The sequence below is a fragment of the Periplaneta americana genome, chromosome 14 (assembly GCF_040183065.1).
Source record: "Periplaneta americana isolate PAMFEO1 chromosome 14, P.americana_PAMFEO1_priV1, whole genome shotgun sequence".
Taxonomy (NCBI): domain Eukaryota; kingdom Metazoa; phylum Arthropoda; class Insecta; order Blattodea; family Blattidae; genus Periplaneta; species Periplaneta americana.
In genome coordinates, this window is record NC_091130.1 from 158331028 (window position 1) to 158352774 (window position 21747).

A 21747-nucleotide genomic window follows, 5' to 3' on the forward strand; every position below is an offset into this window, starting at 1 on the left:
GGTGACAGGGAGAGAATAGGGGTGACAGGAAGTGCACAGGGGGGGACAGGAAGAGCACAGAGAGGACAGGGAGAACACAGAGGGGACAGAGAGAGAATAAAGGTGACAGGAAGAGCACAGAGGGGACAGGGAGGGAATAGAGGTGACATGAAGAGCACAGAGGGGACAGGGAGAGAATAGAGGTGACAGGAAGAGGACAGAGGGGACAGGGAGAGAATAGAGGTGACAGGAAGAGCACAGAGGGGACAGGGAGAGAATAAAGGTGACAGAAACAGCACAGAGGGGACAGGGAGAGAATAGAGGTGACAGGAAGAGCACTGAGGGGACAGGGAGTGAATAGAGGTGACAGGAAGAGCACAGAGGGGACAGGGATAGAATAGAGGTGACAGGAAGAGCAGAGAGATTACAGGGAAAGAATAGAGTTGACAGGAAGAGCACAGGTGGTACGGGAAGAGCACAGAGAGCACAGGGAGAGAAAAGAGGTGACAGGAGGAGCACAGGGGGGACAGAAAAAGTACTGATTGCACAGAGAGAGAATAGAGGTGACAGGAAGAGCACAGAGGGGACAGAGAGAGAATAGTGGTGACAGGGAGAGCACAGAGGAAAGAGGGAGTTAATAGAGGTGACAGGAAGAGCACAAGGGGAACAGGGAGAGAATAAGGGGGGCCAGGAAGAGCACAGAGGGGACAGGGAGAGAATAGAGGTGACAGGGAGAGCACAGAGGGGACAGGGAGAGAATAGAGGTGGCAGGAAAAGCACAAAGGTGACAGGAAGAGAATAGAGGTGACAGGAAGAGCACAGAGGGGACAGGGATAGAATAGAGGTTACAGGAAGAGCACAGAGGGTTCAGGGAGAGAATAGAGTTGACAGGAAGAGCACAGACGAGACAGGGAGAGAATAGAGGTGACAGGAAGAGCACAGAGGAGACAAGGAGAGAATAGAGGTGACAGGAAGAGCACAGGGGGGACAGGAAGAGCACAGAGGGGACAGGGAGAGAATAGAGGTGACAGGAGGAGCACAAAGGGGACAGGGAGAGAATAGAGGTGACAGGAAGAGCACAGAGGGGACAGGGAGTGAATAGAGGTGACAGGAAGAACACAGAGGGGACAGGGTGAGAATAGAGGTGACAGGAAGAGCACAGAGGGGACAGGGAGAGAATAGAGGTGACAGGAAGAGCACAGAGATACAGGGAGAGAATAGAGGTGACAGGAAGGGCACAGGGGGGACAGGAATAGCACAGAGAGGACAGGGAGAGAAAAGAGGTAACAGGAGGAGCACAGGGGGGACAGAAAGAGCACAGATTGCAGAGGGAGAGAATAGAGGTGACAGGAAGAGCACAGAGGGGACAGGGGGAGAATAGAGGTGACAGGGAGAGCACAGAGGGGACAGGGAGAGAATAGAGGTGACAGGAAAAGCACAAAGGGGATAAGGGAGAGAATAGAGGTGACAGGAAGAGCACAGAGAGGACAGGGAGAGAATAGAGGTGACAGGAAAGCACAGAGGGTTCAGGGAGAGAATAGAGGTGACAGGAAGAGCACAGAGGGGACAGGGAGAGAATAGAGGTGACAGGAAGAGCACAGAGCAGACAAGGAGAGAATAGAGGTGACAGGAAGAGCACAGGGGGGACAGGAAGAGCACAGTGGGGACAGGGAGAGAATAGAACTGACAGGAAGAGCACAGAGGGGACAGGGAGACAATAGGGGTGACATGAAGAGCACAGGGGCGACAGGAAAAGCACAGAGGTGACAGGGAGAGAATAGAAGTGACAGGAAGAGCGCAGAGGAGACAGGGAGAGATTAGAGGTTACAGGAAGAGCATAGAGGTGACAGGGGATAATAAAGGTGACAGGAAGAGCATAGAGAGGACAGGGAGAATATAGAGGTGACTGGAAGAACACAGAGGTGACAGGGAGATAATAGAGGTGACAAGAAGAGCACAGAGGGGAAAGGGAAAGAATAGAGGTGACAGGAAGAGAACAGAGGGTTCAGGGAGAGAATAGAGGTGACAGGAAGAGTACAGAGCGGACAGGGAGAGAATAGAGGTGACATGAAGAGCACAGTGGAGACAAGGAGAGAATAGAGGTGACAGGAAGAGCACAGGGGGACAGGAAGAGCACAGTGGGGACAAGGAGAGAATAGAGGTGACAGGAAGAGCACACGGGGGACAGGAAGAGCACAGGGGAGACAGGAAGAGCACAGAGGGGACAGGGACAGAATAGAGGTGACAGGAGGAGCACAGAGGGGACAGGGATAGAATAGAGGTGACAGGAAGAGCAGAGAGATTAGAGGGAAAGAATAGAGTTGACAGGAATAGCACAGGTGGAACAGGAAGAGCACAGAGAGGACAGGGTGAGAAAAGAGTTGACAGGAGGAGCACAGGGGGGACAGAAAGAGTACTGATTGCACAGGGAGAGAATAGAGGTGACAGGAAGAGCACAGAGGGGACAGAGAGAGAATAGTAGTGACAGGGAGAGCACAGAGGAAACAGGGAGATAATAGAGGTGACAGGAAGAGCACAAAGGGGACAGGGAGAGAATAGGGGTGACAGGAAGAGCACAGAGGGGACAGGGAGAGAATAGAGGTGACAGGGAGAGCACAGAGGGGACAGGGAGAGAATAGAGGTGACAGGAAAAGCACAAAGGTGACAGGGAGAGAATAGAGGTGACAGGAAGAGCACAGAGGGGTCAGGGAGGGAATAGAGGTGACAGGAAGAGCACAGAGGGGACAGGGAGAGAATAGAGGTGACAGGAAGAGCACAGAGAGTAGAGGCAGAGAATAGAGGTGACAGGAAGAGCACAGGGGGGACAGGAAGAGCACAGAGGGGACAGGGAGAGAATAGAGGTGACAGGAAGAGCACAGGGGGGCAAGGAAGAGCACAGAATGGACAGGGAGAGTATAGAGGTGACAGGAAGAGCACAGTGGGGACAGGGAGAGAATAGAGGTGACAGGAAGAGCACAGAGGGAACAGGGAGAGAATAGAGGTGACAGGAACAGCACAGTAGGGACAGGGAGAGAATAGAGGTGACACAAAGAGCACAGAGGGGACAGGGAGAGAATAGTGGTGACAGGAAGAGCTCAGAGGAGACAGGGAGAGAATACAGGTGACAGGAAGAGCACAGAATGGACAGGGAGAGAATAGAGGTGAAAGGAAGAGCACAGATGGGACAAGAAGAGAATAGGGGTGACAGGAATAGCACAGGGGGGAGGGGAAAAGCACAGAGGGGACAGAGAGAGAATAGATGTGACAGGAAGACCACAGGGGGGACAGGAAATGCATAGAGGGGATAGGGAGAGAATAGAGGTGACAGGAAGAGCACAGGCGTGATAGGAAGAGCACAGAGGGGACAGGGAGAAAATAGAGGTGACAGGAAGAGCACAGAGGAGACAGGGAGAGATTAGAGGTGACAGCAAGAGCATAGAGGGGACAGGGAGAGGATAAAGGTGACAGGAAGAGCACAGAGGGGATAGGGAGAGAATAGAGGTGACAGGAAGCGCACAAAGGGGACAGGGAGAGAATAGAGGTGACAGGAAGAGCACAGGGGGGACAGGGAGAGAATAGATGTGACAGGAAGAGCACAGAGGGGACTGGGAGAGAGTAGAGGTGACAGGAAGAGCACAGGGGGGACAGGAAGAGAATAGAGGTGACAGGAAGAGCACAGAGGGGACAGGAATAGAATAGAGATGACAGGAAGAGCACAGAGGGGACGGGGAGAGAATAGAGGTGACAGGAAAAGCACAGGGGGGACAGGAAGAGAATAGAGGTGACAGGAAGAGCACAGAGGGGACAGGAATAGAATAGAGATGACAGGAAGAGCACAGAGGTGACAGGGAAAGAATAGAGGTGTAAGCAGGAGCACACAGGGGACAGGGAGAGCATAGAGGTGACAGGAAGAGCACAGAGGGGACAGGGAGAGAATAGAGGTGACAGGAAGAGCACAGAGGGGACAGGGAGGGAATAGAGGTGACAGGAAGAGCACAGGGGGGACAGGAAGAGAATAGAGGTGACAGGAAGAGCACAGAGGGGACAGGAATAGAATAGAGATGACAGGAAGAGCACAGAGGGGACAGGGAGAGAATAGAGGTGACACGAAAAGCACAGAGATTACAGGGAGAGAATAGAGGTGACAGGAAGAGCACATAGGGAACTGGGAGAGAATAGAGGTGACAGGAAGAGCACAGAGGGGCCAGGGAAAGAATAGAGGTGACAGGAAGACCACAGAGGGGACAGGGAGAGAATATTGGTGACAGGAAGAGCACAGGTGGGACAGGAAGAGCACAGAGGGGTCAAGGAGAGTATAGAGGTGACAGCAAGAGCACAGGGGGGACAGGAAAAGCACAGAGGCGACAGGGAGAGAATAGAGGTGACAGGAAGAGCACAGGGGGCACAGGAAGAGCACAGAGGGGACAGGGAGAGCACATAGGGGACAGGGAGAGAATAGAAGTGACAGGAAGAGCACAGGGGGGACAGGGAGAGAATAGGGGTGACAGGAAGGGCACAGGGGGGACAGGAAAAGCACAGAGAGGACAGGGATAGCACAGACGGGACAGGTGGAGAATATAGATGACAGGAAGGGGACAGAGAGGTCAGGGAGAGTATAGAGGTGACAGGAAGAGCACAGAGGGGATAGGGAGAGAATAGAGGTGTCAGAAAGAGCACAGAGGGGACAGGGAGAGAATAGAGGTGACAGGAAGAGCACAGAGGTGACAGGGAGAGAATAGAGGTGACAGGAAGAGCACAGAGGGGACAGGGAGAGAATAGAGGTGACAGGAAGAGCACAGAGGGGACAGGGAGTTAATTGAGGTGACAGGAATAGCACAGAGGGGACAGGGTGAGAATATTGGTGACAGGAAGAGCACAAGGGGAGCACAGAGGGGGCAAGAAGAGAATGGAAGTAATAGGAAGAGCACAGAGGGGACAGGGAGAGAATAGATGTGACAGGAAGAGCACAGAGTTGACAGGGAGAGAATAGGGGTGACTGGGAGGACACAGAGTGGACAGGGAGAGATTAGAGGTGACAGGAATAGCACAGAGGGGATAGGGAGGGAATAGAGGTGACAGGAAGAGGACAGACGTGACAGGGAGAGAACAGAGGTGACAGGAAGGGCACAGAGGGGACAGGGAGAGAATAGAAATGACAGGAAGAGCACAGAGAGGACAGGGAGAGTATATGGGTGACAGGAATTGCACAGAAGGGCAGGGAGAGAATAGTGGTGACAGGAAGAGCACAGAGGGGACAGGGAGAGAATAGAGTTGACAGGAAGAGCACAAAGTGGACAGGGAGAGAATAGAGGTGACAGAAAGAGCACAGAGGGGACAGGGAGAGAATGGAGGTGACAGGAAGAGCACTGAGGGGACAGGGAGTGAATAGAGGTGACAGGAAGAGCACAGAGGGGACAGGGATAGAATAGAGGTGACAGGAAGAGCAGAGAGATTACAGGGAAAGAATAGAGTTGACAGGAAGAGCACAGGTGGTACAGGAAGAGCACAGAGAGGACAGGGAGAGAAAAGAGGTGACAGGAGGAGCACAGGGGGGACAGAAAGAGCACAGATTGCAGAGGGAGAGAATAGAGGTGACAGGAAGAGCACAGAGGGGACAGGGGGAGAATAGAGGTGACAGGGAGAGAATAGAGGTGACGGGAAAAGCACAGGGGGGACAGGAAGAGAACAGAGGGGACAGGGAGAGAATAGAGGTGACAGGAGGAGCACAAAGGGGACAGGGAGAGAATAGAGGTGACAGGAAGAGCACAGAGGGGACAGGGAGTGAATAGAGGTGACAGGAAGAACACAGAGGGGACAGGGTGAGAATAGAGGTGGCAGGAAGAGCACAGAGGGGACAGGGAGAGAATAGAGGTGACAGGAAGAGCACAGAGATACAGGGAGAGAATAGAGGTGACAGGAAGGGCACAGGGGGGACAGGAAGAGCACAGAGAGGACAGGGAGAGAAAAGAGGTAATAGGAGGAGCACAGGGGGGACAGAAAGAGCACAGATTGCAGAGGGAGAGAATAGAGGTGACAGGAAGAGCACAGAGGGGACAGGGGGAGAATAGAGGTGACAGGGAGAGCACAGAGGGGACAGGGAGAGAATAGAGGTGACTGGAAAAGCACAAAGGGGATAAGGGAGAGAATAGAGGTGACAGGAAGAGCACAGAGGGGACAGGGAGAGAATAGAGGTGACAGGAAGAGCACAGAGGGTTCAGGGAGAGAATAGAGGTGACAGGAAGACCACAGAGGGGACAGGGAGAGAATAGAGGTGACAGGAAGAGCACAGAGCAGACAAGGAGAGAATAGAGGTGACAGGAAGAGCACAGGGGGGACAGGAAGAGCACAGTGGGGACAGGGAGAGAATAGAAGTGACAGGAAAAGCACAGAGGGGACAGGGAGAGAATAGGGGTGACATGAAGAGCACAGGGGCGACAGGAAAAGCACAGAGGGGACAGGGAGAGAATAGAAGTTACAGGAAGATCGCAGAGGAGACAGGGAGAGATTAGAGGTTACAGGAAGAGCATAGAGTTGACAGAGGATAATAAAGGTGACAGGAAGAGCATAGATAGGACAGGGAGAATATAGAGGTGACTGGAAGAACACAGAGGTGACAGGGAGATAATAGAGGTGACAAGAAGAGCACAGAGGGGAAAGGGAAAGAATAGAGGTGACAGGAAGAGCACAGAGGGTTCAGGGAGAGAATAGAGGTGACAGGAAGAGTACAGAGCGGACAGGGAGAGAATAGAGGTGACATGTATAGCACAGAGGAGACAAGGAGAGAATAGAGGTGACAGGAAGAGCACAGGGGGGACAGGAAGAGCACAGTGGGGACAAGGAGAGAATAGAGGTGACAGGAAGAGCACAGGGGGGACAGGAAAAGCACAGGGGAGACAGGAAGAGCACAGAGGGGACAGGGAGAGAATAGAGGTGACAGGAGGAGCACAGAGGGGACAGGGAGAGAATAGAGGTGACAGGAAGAGCACATAGGGGCCAGGGAGAGAATGGAGGTGACAGGGAGAGCACAGAGGGGACAGGAAGAGAATAGAGGTGACAGGAGGAGCACAGAGGGGACAGGGAGAGAATAGAGGTGACAAGAAGAGCACAGATGGGAAAGGGAGAGAATAGAGATGACAGGAAGAGCACAGAGTGGACAGGAAAAGCTCAGAGGGGACAGTGAGAGATTAGACGTGACAGAAAGAGCACAGGGGGAGTCAGGAAGAGCACAGAGTTGACAAGGAGAGAATATAGGTGGTAGGAAGAGCTCAGGGGGGACAGGAAGAGCAGAGGGGACAGGCAGAGAATAGAGGTGACAATAAGGGCACAGGGGGGGACAGGATGAGCACGGGGGGACGGGAGAACAGCGGGGACAGGGAGACAATAGAAGTGACAGGAAGAGCAGAGAGGGGCAGGAAGAGCACAGGGGGGACAGGAAGAGCACAGACGGGGCAAGGAGAGAATAGAGGTGACAGGAAGAGCACAGTGGGGAGAAGGAGACAATGGAGGCAATAGGAAGAGCACAGAGGGGACAGGGGGAGAATAGAGGTGACAGGAAGAGCACAGAGGTGACAGGGAGAGAATAGAGGTGACAGGGAGGGCACAGAGGGGACAGGGAGAGAATAGAGGTGACAGGAAGAGCACAGAGGGGACAGGGAGGGAATAGAGGTGACAGGAAGAGCACAGAGGGGACAGGAAGGGAACAGAGGTGACAGGAAGAGCACAGAGGGGACAGGGAGAGAATAGAGGTGACAGGAAGAGCACAGAGGGGACAGGGAGAAAATATAGGTGACAGGAAGTGCACAAAGGGGCAGGGAGAGAATAGAGGTGACAGGAAGAGCACAGAGGGGACAGGGAGAGAATAGAGTTGACAGGAAGAGCACAGAGTGGACAGGGAGAGAATAGAGGTGACAGGATGAGCACACAGGGGACAGGGAGAGAATAGAGCAGACAGGAAGAGCACAGAGGGGACAGGCAGAGAATAGAGGTTGACAGGAAGAGCACAGGGGGGACAGGAAGAGCACAGAGGAGACAGAAAGAGAATAGAGGTGACAGGAAGAGCACAGGGGGGACAGGAAAAGCACAGGGGGGAAAGGAAGAGCACCGAGGGTACAGTGAGAGAATAGTGTTGACAGGAAGAGTACAGGGGGGACAGGAAAAGCACAGAGGGAACAGGGAGAGAATAGGGGTGACAGGAAGAGCACAGAGTGGACAGGAAAAGCTCAGAGGGGACAGGGAGAGATTAGACGTGACAGAAAGAGCACAGGGGGAGTCAGGAAGAACACAGAGTTGACAAGGAGAGAATAGAGGTGGTAGGAAGAGCTCAGGGGGGACAGGAAGAGCAGAGGGGACAGGCAGAGAATAGAGGTGACAATAAGGGCACAGGGGGGGACAGGATGAGCACGGGGGGACGGGAGAACAGCGGGGACAGGGAGACAATAGAAGTGACAGGAAGAGCAGAGAGGGGACAGGAAGAGCACAGGGGGGACAGGAAGAGCACAGACGGGGCAAGGAGAGAATAGAGGTGACAGGAAGAGCACAGTGGGGAGAAGGAGACAATGGAGGTAATAGGAAGAGCACAGAGGGGACAGGGGGAGAATAGAGGTGACAGGAAGAGCACAGAGGTGACAGGGAGAGAATAGAGGTGACAGGGAGGGCACAGAGGGGACAGGGAGAGAATAGAGGTGACAGGAAGAGCACAGAGGGGACAGGGAGGGAATAGAGGTGACAGGAAGAGCACAGAGGGGACAGGGAGGGAACAGAGGTGACAGGAAGGGCACAGAGGGGACAGGGAGAGAATAGAGGTGACAGGAAGAGCACAGAGGGGACAGGGAGAAAATATAGGTGACAGGAAGTGCACAGAGGGGCAGGGAGAGAATAGAGGTGACAGGAACAGCACAGAGGGGACAGGGAGAGAATAGAGTTGACAGGAAGAGCACAGAGTGGACAGGGAGAGAATAGAGGTGACAGGATGAGCACACAGGGGCAGGGAGAGAATAGAGCAGACAGGAAGAGCACAGAGGGGACAGGCAGAGAATAGAGGTTGACAGGAAGAGCACAGGGGGGACAGGAAAAGCACAGTGGAGACAGGGAGAGAATAGAGGTGACAGGAAGAGCACAGGGGGGACAGGAAGAGCACAGGGGGGAAAGGAAGAGCACCGAGGGTACAGTGAGAGAATAGTGTTGACAGGAAGAGTACAGGGGGGACAGGAAGAGCACAGAGGGAACAGGGAGAGAATAGGGGTGACAGGAAGAGCACAGGGGGGACAGGAAGAGCACAGAGAGGACAGGGAGGACACAGAGGGGACAGGGAGAGAATAGAGGTGACAGGAAGAGCACAGAGGGGACAGGGAGAGAATAGAGGTTACATGAAGAGCACAGATGGGACAGGGAGAGAATACAGGTGACAGGAAGAGCACAGAGATTACAGGGAGAGAATAGAGGTGACAGGAAGAGCACAGGGGGGACAGGAAGGGCACAGAGGGGATAGGGAGGGAATAGAGGTGACAGGAAGAGGACAGACGTGACAGGGAGAGAACAGAGGTGACAGGAAGGGCACAGAGGGGACAGGGAGAGAATAGAAATGACAGGAAGAGCACAGAGAGGACAGGGAGAGTATATGGGTGACAGGAATTGCACAGAAGGGCAGGGAGAGAATAGTGGTGACAGGAAGAGCACAGAGGGGACAGGGAGAGAATAGAGTTGACAGGAAGAGCACAAAGTGGACAGGGAGAGAATAGAGGTGACAGGAAGAGCACAGAGGAGACAGGGAGAGAATAGATGTGACAAGAAGAGCACAGAGGGGACAGGCAGAGAATAGAGGTTGACAGGAAGAGCACAGGGGGGACAGGAAGAGCACAGAGGAGACAGGGAGAGAATAGAGCTGACAGGAAGAGCACAGGGGGGACAGGAAGAGCACAGAGGGTACAGTGAGAGAATAGAGGTGACAGGAAGAGCACAGGGGGGACAGGAAGAGCACAGAGGTGACAGGGAGAGAATAGGGGTGACAGGAAGTGCACAGGGGGGGACAGGAAGAGCACAGAGAGGACACGGAGAACACAGAGGGGACAGGGAGAGAATAAAGGTGACAGGAAGAGCACAGAGGGGACAGGGAGGGAATAGAGGTGACATGAAGAGCACAGAGGGGACAGGGAAAGAATAGAGGTGACAGGAAGAGGACAGAGGGGACAGGGAGAGAATAGAGGTGACAGGAAGAGCACAGAGGGGACAGGGAGAGAATAGAGGTGACAGAAACAGCACAGAGGGGACAGGGAGAGAATAGAGGTGACAGGAAGAGCACTGAGGGGACAGGGAGTGAATAGAGGTGACAGGAAGTGCACAGAGGGGACAGGGATAGAATAGAGGTGACAGGAAGAGCAGAGAGATTACAGGGAAAGAATAGAGTTGACAGGAAGAGCACAGGTGGTACATGAAGAGCACAGAGAGGACAGGGAGAGAAAAGAGGTGACAGGAGGAGCACAGGGGGGACAGAAAGAGTACTGATTGCACAGGGAGAGAATAGAGGTGACAGGAAGAGCACAGAGGGGACAGAGAGAGAATAGTGGTGACAGGGAGAGCACAGAGGAAACAGGGAGATAATAGAGGTGACAGGAAGAGCACAAAGGGGACAGGGAGAGAATAGGGGTGACAGGTAGAGTACAGAGGGGACTGGGAGAGAATAGAGGTGACAGGGAGAGCACAGAGGGGACAGGGAGAGAATAGAGGTGACAGGAAAAGCACAAAGGTGACAGGAAGAGAATAGAGGTGACAGGAAGAGCACAGAGGGGACAGGGATAGAATAGAGGTTACAGGAAGAGCACAGAGGGTTCAGGGAGAGAATAGAGTTGACAGGAAGAGCACAGGGGAGACAGGGAGAGAATAGAGGTGACAGGAAGAGCACAGAGGAGACAAGGAGAGAATAGAGGTGACAGGAAGAGCACAGGTGGGACAGGAAGAGCACAGAGGGGTCAGGGAGAGAATAGAGGTGACAGGAGGAGCACAAAGGGGACAGGGAGAGAATAGAGGTGACAGGAAGAGCACAGAGGGGACAGGGAGTGAATAGAGGTGACAGGAAGAACACAGAGGGGACAGGGTGAGAATAGAGGTGACAGGAAAAGCACAGAGGGGACAGGAGAGAATAGAGGTGACAGGAAGAGCACAGAGATACAGGGAGAGAATAGAGGTGACAGGAAGGGCACAGGGGGGACAGGAAGAGCACAGAGAGGACAGGGAGAGAAAAGAGGTAACAGGAGGAGCACAGGGGTACAGAAAGAGCACAGATTGCAGAGGGAGAGAATAGAGGTGACAGGAAGAGCACAGAGGGGACAGGGGGAGAATAGAGGTGACAGGGAGATCACAGAGGCGACAGGGAGAGAATAGAGGTGACAGGAAAAGCACAAAGGGGATAAGGGAGAGAATAGAGGTGACAGGAAGACCACAGAGGGGACAGGGAGAGAATAGAGGTGACAGGAAGAGCACAGAGGGTTCAGGGAGAGAATAGAGGTGACAGGAAGAGCACAGAGGGGACAGGGAGAGAATAGAGGTGACAGGAAGAGCACAGAGCAGACAAGGAGAGAATAGAGGTGACAGGAAGAGCACAGGGGGACAGGAAGAGCACAGTGGGGACAGGGAGAGAATAGAAGTGACAGGAAGAGCACAGAGGGGACAGGGAGAGAATAGGGGTGACATGAAGAGCACAGGGGCGACAGGAAAAGCACAGAGGTGACAGCGAGAGAATAGAAGTGACAGGAAGAGCGCAGAGGAGACAGGGAGAGATTAGAGGTTACAGGAAGAGCATAGAGGTGACAGGGGATAATAAAGGTGACAGAAAGAGCATAGAGAGGACAGGGAGAATATAAAGGTGACTGGAAGAACACAGAGGTGACAGGGAGATAATAGAGGTGACAAGAAGAGCACAGAGGGGAAAGGGAAAGAATAGAGGTGACAGGAAGAGCACAGAGGGTTCAGGGAGAGAATAGAGGTGACAGGAAGAGCACAGAGGGGACAGGGAGTGAAGAGAGGTGACAGGAAGAACACAGAGGGGACAGGGTGAGAATAGAGGTGACAGGAAGAGCACAGAGGGGACAGGGAGAGAATAGAGGTGACAGGAAGAGCACAGAGATACAGGGAGAGAATAGAGGTGACAGGAAGGGCACAGGGGGGACAGGAGGAGCACAGAGAGGACAAGGAGAGAAAAGAGGTAACAGGAGGAGCACAGGGGGGACAGAAAGAGCACAGATTGCAGTGGGAGAGAATAGAGGTGACAGGAAGAGCACAGAGGGGACAGGGGGAGAATAGAGGTGACAGGGAGAGCACAGAGGGGACATGGAGAGAATAGAGGTGAGAGGAAAAGCACAAAGGGGATAAGGGAGAGAATAGAGGTGACAGGAAGAGCACAGAGGGGACAGGGAGAGAATAGAGGTGACAGGAAGAGCACAGAGGGTTCAGGGAGAGAATAGAGGTGACAGGAAGAGCACAGAGGGGACAGGGAGAGAATAGAGGTGACAGGAAGAGCACAGAGCAGACAAGGAGAGAATAGAGGTGACAGGAAGAGCACAGGGGGGACAGGAAGAGCACAGTGGGGACAGGGAGAGAATAGAACTAACAGGAAGAGCACAGAGGGGACAGGGAGAGAATAGGGGTGACATGAAGAGCACAGGGGCGACAGGAAAAGCACAGAGGTGACAGGGAGAGAATAGAAGTGACAGGAAGAGCGCAGAGGAGACAGGGAGAGATTAGAGGTTACAGGAAGAGCATAGAGGTGACAGGGGATAATTAATGTGACAGGAAGAGCATAGAGAGGACAGGGAGAATATAGAGGTGACTGGAAGAACACAGAGGTGACAGCGAGATAATAGAGGTGACAAGAAGAGCACAGAGGGGAAAGGGAAAGAATAGAGGTGACAGGAAGAGCACAGAGGGTTCAGGGAGAGAATAGAGGTGACAGGAAGAGTACAGAGCGGACAGGGAGAGAATAGAGGTGACATGAAGAGCATAGTGGAGACAAGGAGAGAATAGAGGTGACAGGAAGAGCACAGGGGGGACAGGAAGAGCACAGAGGAGACAAGGAGAGAATAGAGGTGACAGGAAGAGCACAGGGGGGACAGGAAGAGCACAGAGGAGACAAGGAGAGAATAGAGGTGACAGGAAGAGCACAGGGGGGACAGGAAGAGCACAGAGGGGACAGGGAGAGAATAGAGGTGACAGGAGGAGCACAAAGGGGACAGGGAGAGAATAGAGGTGACAGGAAGAGCACAGAGGGGACAGGGAGTGAATAGAGGTGACAGGAAGAACACAGAGGGGACAGGGTGAGAATAGAGGTGGCAGGAAGAGCACAGAGGGGACAGGGAGAGAATAGAGGTAACAGGAAGAGCACAGAGATACAGGGAGAGAATAGAGGTGACAGGAAGAGTACAGAGCGGACAGGGAGAGAATAGAGGTGACATGAAGAGCACAGTGGAGACAAGGAGAGAATAGAGGTGACAGGAAGAGCACAGGGGGGACAGGAAGAGCACAGTGGGGACAAGGAGAGAATAGAGGTGACAGGAAGAGCACAGGGGGGACAGGAAGAGCACAGGGGAGACAGGAAGAGCACAGAGGGTACAGGGAGAGAATAGAGGTGACAGGAGGAGCACAGAGGGGACAGGGATAGAATAGAGGTGACAGGAAGAGCAGAGAGATTACAGGGAAAGAATAGATTTGACAGGAATAGCACAGGTGGGACAGGAAGAGCACAGAGAGGACAGGGAGAGAAAAGAGGTGACAGGAGGAGCACAGGGGGGACAGAAAGAGTACTGATTGCACAGGGAGAGAATAGAGGTGACAGGAAGAGCACAGAGGGTACAGAGAGAGAATAGTAGTGACAGGGAGAGCACAGAGGAAACAGGGAGATAATAGAGGTGACAGGAAGAGCACAAAGGGGACAGGGAGAGAATAGGGGTGACAGGAAGAGCACAGAGGGGACAGGGAGAGAATAGAGGTGACAGGGAGAGCACAGAGGGGACAGGGAGAGAATAGAGGTGACAGGAAAAGCACAACGGTGACAGGGAGAGAATAGAGGTGACAGGAAGAGCACAGAGGGGTCAGGGAGGGAATAGAGGTGACAGGAAGAGCACAGAGGGGACAGGGAGAGAATAGAGGTGACAGGAAGAGCACAGGGGGGCAAGGAAGAGCACAGAATGGACAGGGAGAGTATAGAGGTGACAGGAAGAGCACAGTGGGGACAGGGAGAGAATAGAGGTGACAGGAAGAGCACAGAGGGAACAGGGAGAGAATAGAGGTGACAGGAACAGCACAGTAGGGACAGGGAGAGAATAGAGGTGACAGGAAGAGCACAGAGGGGACAGGGAGAGAATAGTGGTGACAGGAAGAGCTCAGAGGAGACAGGGAGAGAATACAGGTGACAGGAAGAGCACAGAATGGACAGGGAGAGAATAGAGGTGACAGGAAGAGCACAGAGGTGACAGGGAAAGAATAGAGGTGTAAGCAGGAGCACACAGGGGACAGGGAGAGAATAGAGGTGACAGGAAGAGCACAGGGGGGACAGGGAGAGAATAGATGTGACAGGAAGAGCACAGAGGGGACAGGAAGAGAATAGAGGTGACTGGAAGAGCACAGAGTGGACAGGAATAGAATAGAGATGACAGGAAGAGCACAGAGGGGACAGGGAGAGAATAGAGGTGACACGAAAAGCACAGAGATTACAGGGAGAGAATAGAGGTGACAGGAAGAGCACAGAGGGGACTGGGAGAGAATAGAGGTGACAGGAAGAGCACAGAGGGGCCAGGGAAAGAATAGAGGTGACAGGAAGACCACAGAGGGGACAGGGAGAGAATAGTGGTGACAGGAAGAGCACAGGTGGGACAGGAAGAGCACAGAGGGGTCAAGGAGAGTATAGAGGTGACAGCAAGAGCACAGGGGGGACAGGAAAAGCACAGAGGCGACAGGGAGAGAATAGAGGTGACAGGAAGAGCACAGGGGGGACATGAAGAGCACAGAGGGGACAGGGAAAGCACATAGGGGCAGGGAGAGAATAGAAGTGACAGGAAGAGCACAGGGGGGACAGGGAGAGAATAGGGGTGACAGGAAGGGCACAGGGGGGACAGGAAAAGCACAGAGAGGACAGGGATAACACAGACGGGACAGGTGGAGAATATAGGTGACAGGAAGAGGACAGAGAGGTCAGGGAGAGTATAGAGGTGACAGGAAGAGCACAGAGGGGATAGGGAGAGAATAGAGGTGACAGAAAGAGCACAGAGGGGACAGGGAGAGAATAGAGGTGACAGGAAGAGCACAGAGGTGACAGGAAGAGAATAGAGGTGACAGGAAGAGCACAGAGGGGACAGGGAGAGAATAGAGGTGACAGGAAGAGCACAGAGGGGACAGGGAGTTAATTGAGGTGACAGGAAGAGCACAGATGGGACAGGGTGAGAATATTGGTGACAGGAAGAGCACAAGGGGAGCACAGAGGGGGCAAGGAGAGAATGGACTTAATAGGAAGAGCACAGAGGGGACAGGGAGAGAATAGAGGTGACAGGAAGAGCACAAATTTGACAGGGAGAGAATAGGGGTGACTGGGAGGGCACAGAGGGGACAGGGAGAGATTAGAGGTGACAGGAATAGCACAGAGGGGATAGGGAGGGAATAGAGTTGACAGGAAGAGGACAGACGGGACAGGGAGAGAACAGAGGTGACAGGAAGGGCACAGAGGGGACAGGGAGAGAATAGAAATGACAGGAAGAGCACAGAGAGGACAGGGAGAGTATATGGGTGACAGAAATTGCACAGAAGGGCAGGGAGAAAATAGTGGTGACATGAAGAGCACAGATGGGACAGGGAGAGAATAGAGTTGACAGGAAGAGCACAAAGTGGACAGGGAGAGAATAGAGGTGACAGGAAGAGCACAGTGGGGACAGGGAGAGAATAGAGGTTGACAGGAAGAGCACAGGGGGGACAGGAAGAGCACAGAGGAGACAGGGAGAGAATAGAGCTGACAGGAAGAGCACAGGGGGGACAGGAAGAGCACAGAGGGTACAGTGAGAGAATAGAGGTGACAGGAAGAGCACAGGGGGGACAGGAAGAGCACAGAGGTGACAGAGAGAGAATAGGGGTGACAGGAAGTGCACAGGGGGGGACAGGAAGAGCACAGCGAGGACAGGGAGAACACAGAGGGGACAGGGAGAGAATAAAGGTGACAGGAAGAGCACAGAGGGGACAGGGAGGGAATAGAGGTGACATGAAGAGCACAGAGGGGACAGGGAGAGAATAGAGGTGACAGGAAGAGGACAGAGGGGACAGGGAGAGAATAGAGGTGACAGGAAGAGCACAGAGGGGACAGGGAGAGAATAGAGGTGACAGAAAGAGCACAGAGGGGACAGGGAGAGAATAGAGGTGACAGGAAGAGCACTGAGGGGACAGGGAGTGAATAGAGGTGACAGGAAGAGCACAGAGGGGACAGGGATAGAATAGAGGTGACAGGAAGAGTAGAGAGATTACAGGGAAAGAATAGAGTTGACAGGAAGAGCACAGGTGGTACAGGAAGAGCACAGAGAGGACAGGGAGAGAAAAGAGGTGACAGGAGGAGCACAGGGGGGACAGAAAGAGTACTGATTGCAAAGGGAGAGAATAGAGGTGACACGAAGAGCACAGAGGGGACAGAGAGAGAATAGTGGTGACAGGGAGAGCACAGAGGAAACAGGGAGATAATAGAGGTGACAGGAAGAGCACAAAGGGGACAGGGAGAGAATAGGGGTGACAGGAAGAGCACAGAGGGGACAGGGAGAGAATAGAGGTGACAGGGAGAGCACAGAGGGGACAGGGAGAGAATAGAGGTGACAGGAAAAGCACAAAGGTGACAGGGAGAGAATAGAGGTGACAGGAAGAGCACATAGGGGCCAGGGAGAGAATGGAGGTGACAGGGAGAGCACAGAGGGGACAGAAAGAGAATAGAGGTGACAGGAAGAGCACAGAGGGGACAGGGAGAGAATAGAGGTGACAAGAAGAGCACAGATGGGAAAGGGAGAAAATAGAGGTGACAGGAAGAGCACAGAGTGGACAGGAAAAGCTCAGAGGGGACAGGGAGAGATTAGACGTGACAGAAAGAGCACAGGGGGAGTCAGGAAGAGCACAGAGTTGAAAAGGAGAGAATAGAGGTGGTAGGAAGAGCTCATGGGGGACAGGAAGAGCAGAGGGGACAGGCAGAGAATACAGGTGACAATAAGGGCACAGGGGGGGACAGGATGAGCACGGTGGGACGGGAGAACAGCGGGGACAGGGAGACAATAGAAGTGACAGGAAGAGCAGAGAGGGGACAGGAAGAGCACAGGGGGGACAGGAAGAGCACAGACGGGGCAAGGAGGGAATAGAGGTGACAGGAAGAGCACAGTGGGGAGAAGGAGACAATGGAGGTAATAGGAAGAGCACAGAGGGGACAGGGGGAGAATAGAGGTGACAGGAAGAGCACAGAGGTGACAGGGAGAGAATAGAGGTGACAGGGAGGGCACAGAGGGGACAGGGATAGAATAGAGGTGACAGGAAGAGCACAGAGGGGACAGGGAGGGAATAGAGGTGACAGGAAGAGCACAGAGGTGACAGGGAGGGAACAGAGGTGACAGGAAGGGCACAGAGGGGACAGGGAGAGAATAGAGGTGACAGGAAGAGCACAGAGGGGACAGGGAGAAAATATAGGTGACAGGAAGTGCACAGAGGGGCAGGGAGAGAATAGAGGTGACAGGAAGAGCACAGAGGGGACAGGGAGAGAATAGAGTTGACAGGAAGAGCACAGAGTGGACAGGGAGAGAATAGAGGTGACAGGATGAGCACACAGGGGACAGGGAGAGAATAGAGCAGACAGGAAGAGCACAGAGGGGACAGGCAGAGAATAGAGGTTGACAGGAAGAGCACAGGGGGGACAGGAAGAGCACAGAGGAGACAGGGAGAGAATAGAGGTGACAGGAAGAGCACAGGGGGGACAGGAAGAGCACAGGGGGGAAAGGAAGAGCACCGAGGATACAGTGAGAGAATAGTGTTGACAGGAAGAGTACAGGGGGGACAGGAAGAGCACAGAGGGAACAGGGAGAGAATAGGGGTGACAGGAAGAGCACAGGGGGGACAGGAAGAGCACAGAGAGGACAGGGAGGACACAGAGGGGACAGGGAGAGAATAGATGTGACAGGAAGAGCACAGAGGGGACAGGGAGAGAATAGAGGTGACATGAAGAGCACAGATGGGACAGGGAGAAAATACAGGTGACAGGAAGAGCACAGAGATTACAGGGAGAGAATAGAGGTGACTGGAAGAGCACAGGGGGGACAGGAAGAGCACAGAGGGGACAGGGAGAGAATAGACGTGACAGAAAGAGCACAGAGGGGACAGGGAGGGAATAGAGGTGACAGGAAGAGCACAGAGATTACAGGGAGAGAATAGAGGTGACAGGAAGAGCACAGGGGGGACAGGAAGAGCACAGAGAGGACAGGGAGAGAAAAGAGGTGACAGGAGGACCACAGGGGGGACAGAAAGATTACTGATTGCACAGGGAGAGAATAGAGGTGACAGGAAGAGCAGAGATGGGACAGGGAGAGAATAGTGCTGACAGACAGAGCACAGAGGGGACAGGGAGAGAATAGAGGTGCCAGGAAGAGCACAAAGGGAACAGGGAGAGAATAGGGGTGACAGGAAGAGCACAGAGGGGACAGGGAGATTAGAGGTGACAGGAAGAGCACAGAGGCGACAGGGAGAGAATAGAGGTGACAGGAAGTGCACAGAGGGGACAGGGAGAGAATAGAGGTGACAGGAAGAGAACGGAGGGGACAAGGAGAGAATAGAGGTGACAGGAAGAGCACAGGGGGGACAGGAAGAGCACTGAGGGGATAGGGAGAGAATAGATGTGATAGGAAGAGCAAAGGGGGAACAGGAAGAGCACAGAGGGGACAGGGAGTGATTAGAGGTGACAGGAAGAGCACAGGGGCGACAGGAAGAGAACAGAGGGGACAGGGAGTGAATAGAGGGAACAGGAACAGCACAGAGGAGACAGGGAGAGATTAGAGGTTACAGGAAGAGCATAGAGGGGACAGGGAGAGAATAGAGGTGCCAGGAAGAGCACAGAGTGGACTGGGAGAGAATAGAGGTGCGAGGAAGAGCACAGTTGTGACAGGGAGAGAATAGAGGTGACAAGAAGAGCACAGAGGGGATAGGGAAAGAATGGGGGTGACAGGAAGAGCACAGATGGGACAGGGAGAGAATAGTGGTGACAGGAATAGCACAGGGGGACAGGAAGAGCACAGAGTGTTCAAGGGGAGAATAGAGGTGACAGCAAGAGCACTGGGGGGACAGGAAGAGCACAGAGGCGACAGGGAGAGGATAGAGGTGACAGGAAGAGCACAGGCGGGACAGGAAGACCACAAAGGGGACAGGGAGAGAATAGAGGTGACAATAAGAGCACTGAAGGGACAGGGAGTGAATAGAGGTGACAGGAAGAGCACAGAGGGGACAGGGAGAGAATAGAGGTGACAGGAAGAGCACAGAGATTACAGGGAGAGCATAGAGGTGACAGGAAGAGCACAGGGGGGATAGGAAGAGCACAGTGAGGACAGGGAGAGAAAAGAGGTGACAGGAGGAGCACAGGGGAGAAAGAAAGAGCACAGATTGCACAGGGAGAGAATAGAGGTGACAGGAAGAGCACAGAGTGGACAGGCAGAGAATAGAGGTAACAGGGAGAGCACGGAGGGGACAGGGAGAGAATAGAGGTGATAGGAAGAGCACAAATTGGACAGGGAGAAAATAGAGGTGAGAGGAAGAGCACAGAGGGGACAGGTAGAGAATAGAGGTGACAGGAAGAGCTCAGAGGGGACAGGGAGAGAATAGAGGTGACAGGAATAGCACAGATGGGACAGGGAGAGAATAGAGGTAATACGAAGAGCACAGAGGGGACAGGGAAAGAATAGAGGTGACAGGAAGAGCACAGAGGGGACAGGAAGAGGACAGAGGGGACAGGGAAAGAATAGATGTGACAGGAAGAGCACAGGGGGGAAAGGAAGAGCACAGATGGGACATGGAGAGAATAGAGGTGACAGGAAGAGCACAGGGGCGACAGGAAGAGCACAGAGGGGACAGGGAGAGAATAGAGACGTGACAGGAAGAGCACAGAGGGGACAGGGAGAGAATAGAGGTGACAGGAAGAGCACAGAGGTGACAGGGAGAGAATAGAGTTGACAAGAAGAGCACAGAGGGGACAGGGAAAGAATATAGGTGACAGGAAGAGCACAGAGGGGTCAGGGAGAGAATAGAGGTGACAGGAAGAGTACAGAGGAGACAGGGAGAGAATAGAGGTGACATGAAGAGCACAGAGGGGCCAGGGAGATAATAGAGGTGACAGGAAGGGCTTATTGGGGACAGGAAGAGAATAGAGGTGACAGGAAGAGCACAGAGTGGACAGGGAGAGAATAGAGATGACAGGAAGAGCACAGAGGAGACAGGGAGAGAATAGAGGTAACAGGAAGAGCACAGAGGGGACAGCATTAGAATAGAAATAACAGGAATAGCACAAAGGGGACAGGGAGAGAATAGAGGTAACAGGAAGGGCACAGACGGGACAGGGAGGAAAAGAGGTGACAGGAAGAGCACTGTAGGGACAGGGAGAGAATAGAGGTGACAGGAAGAGCACAGAGGGGACAGGGAGAGAATAGAGTTGACAGGAAGAGCACAGAGGGGACAGGGAGAGAATACAGGTGACAGGAAGAGCACAGAATGGACAGGGAGAGAATAGAGTTGACAGGAAGAGCACAGAGGGGACAAGAAGAGAATAGGTGTGATAGGAAGAGCACAGGGGGGAGGGGAAAAGCACAGAGGGGACAGAGAGAGAATAGATGTGACAGGAAGACCACAGGGGGGGGGGACAGGAAATACACGGAGGGGACAGGGAGAGAATAGAGGTGACAGGAAGAGCACAGGGGTGATAGGAAGAGCACAGAGGGGACAGGGAGAAAATAGAGGAGACAGGAAGAGCACAGAGTGGACAGGGAGAGATTAGAGGTGACAGGAAGACCATAAAGGGGACAGGGAGAGAATAAAGGTGACAGGAAGAGCACAGAGGGCATAGGGAGAGAATAGAGGTGACAGGAGGCGCACAAAGGGGACAGGGAGAGAATAGAGGTGACAAGAAGAGCACAGAGGTGACAGGGAAAGAATAGAGGTGTAAGCAGGAGCACACAGGGGACAGAGAGAGCATAGAGGTGACAGGAAGAGCACAGAGGGGACAGGGAGAGAATAGAGGTGACAGGAAGAGCACAGAGGCGACAGGGAGAGAATAGAGGTGACAGGAAGAGCACAGGGGGGACAGGAAGAGAATAGAGGTGACAGGAAGAGCACAGAGGGGACAGGAATAGAATAGAGATGACAGGAAGAGCACAGAGGGGACAGGGAGAGAATAGAGGTGACAGGAAAAGCACAGAGATTACAGGGAGAGAATAGAGGTGAGAGAAAGAGCACAGAGGGGACTGGGAGAGAATAGAGGTGACAGGAAGAGCACAGAGGGGCCAGGGAAAGTATAGAGGTGACAGGAAGAGCACAGAGGGGACAGGGAGAGAATAGTGGTGACAGGAAGAGCACAGGGGGGACAGGAAGAGCACAGAGGGGTCAAGGAGAGAATAGAGGTGACAGCAAGAGCACAGGGGGGATAGGAAGAGCACAGAGATGACAGGGATAACACAGAGGGGACAGGTGGAGAATAGAGGTGACAGGAAGAGAACAGAGAGGACAGGGAGCGTGTAGAGGTGA

At 53.4% G+C, this 21747-nt stretch overlaps 1 long non-coding RNA gene across 1 annotated transcript in view; it reads left to right on the top strand.

The window, feature by feature from the left end:
- Positions 1-21747, top strand: part of LOC138713920 (uncharacterized) — a 232813-nt gene that overhangs the window by 34947 nt on the left and 176119 nt on the right. The gene's annotated exons all lie outside the window — the stretch shown is intronic.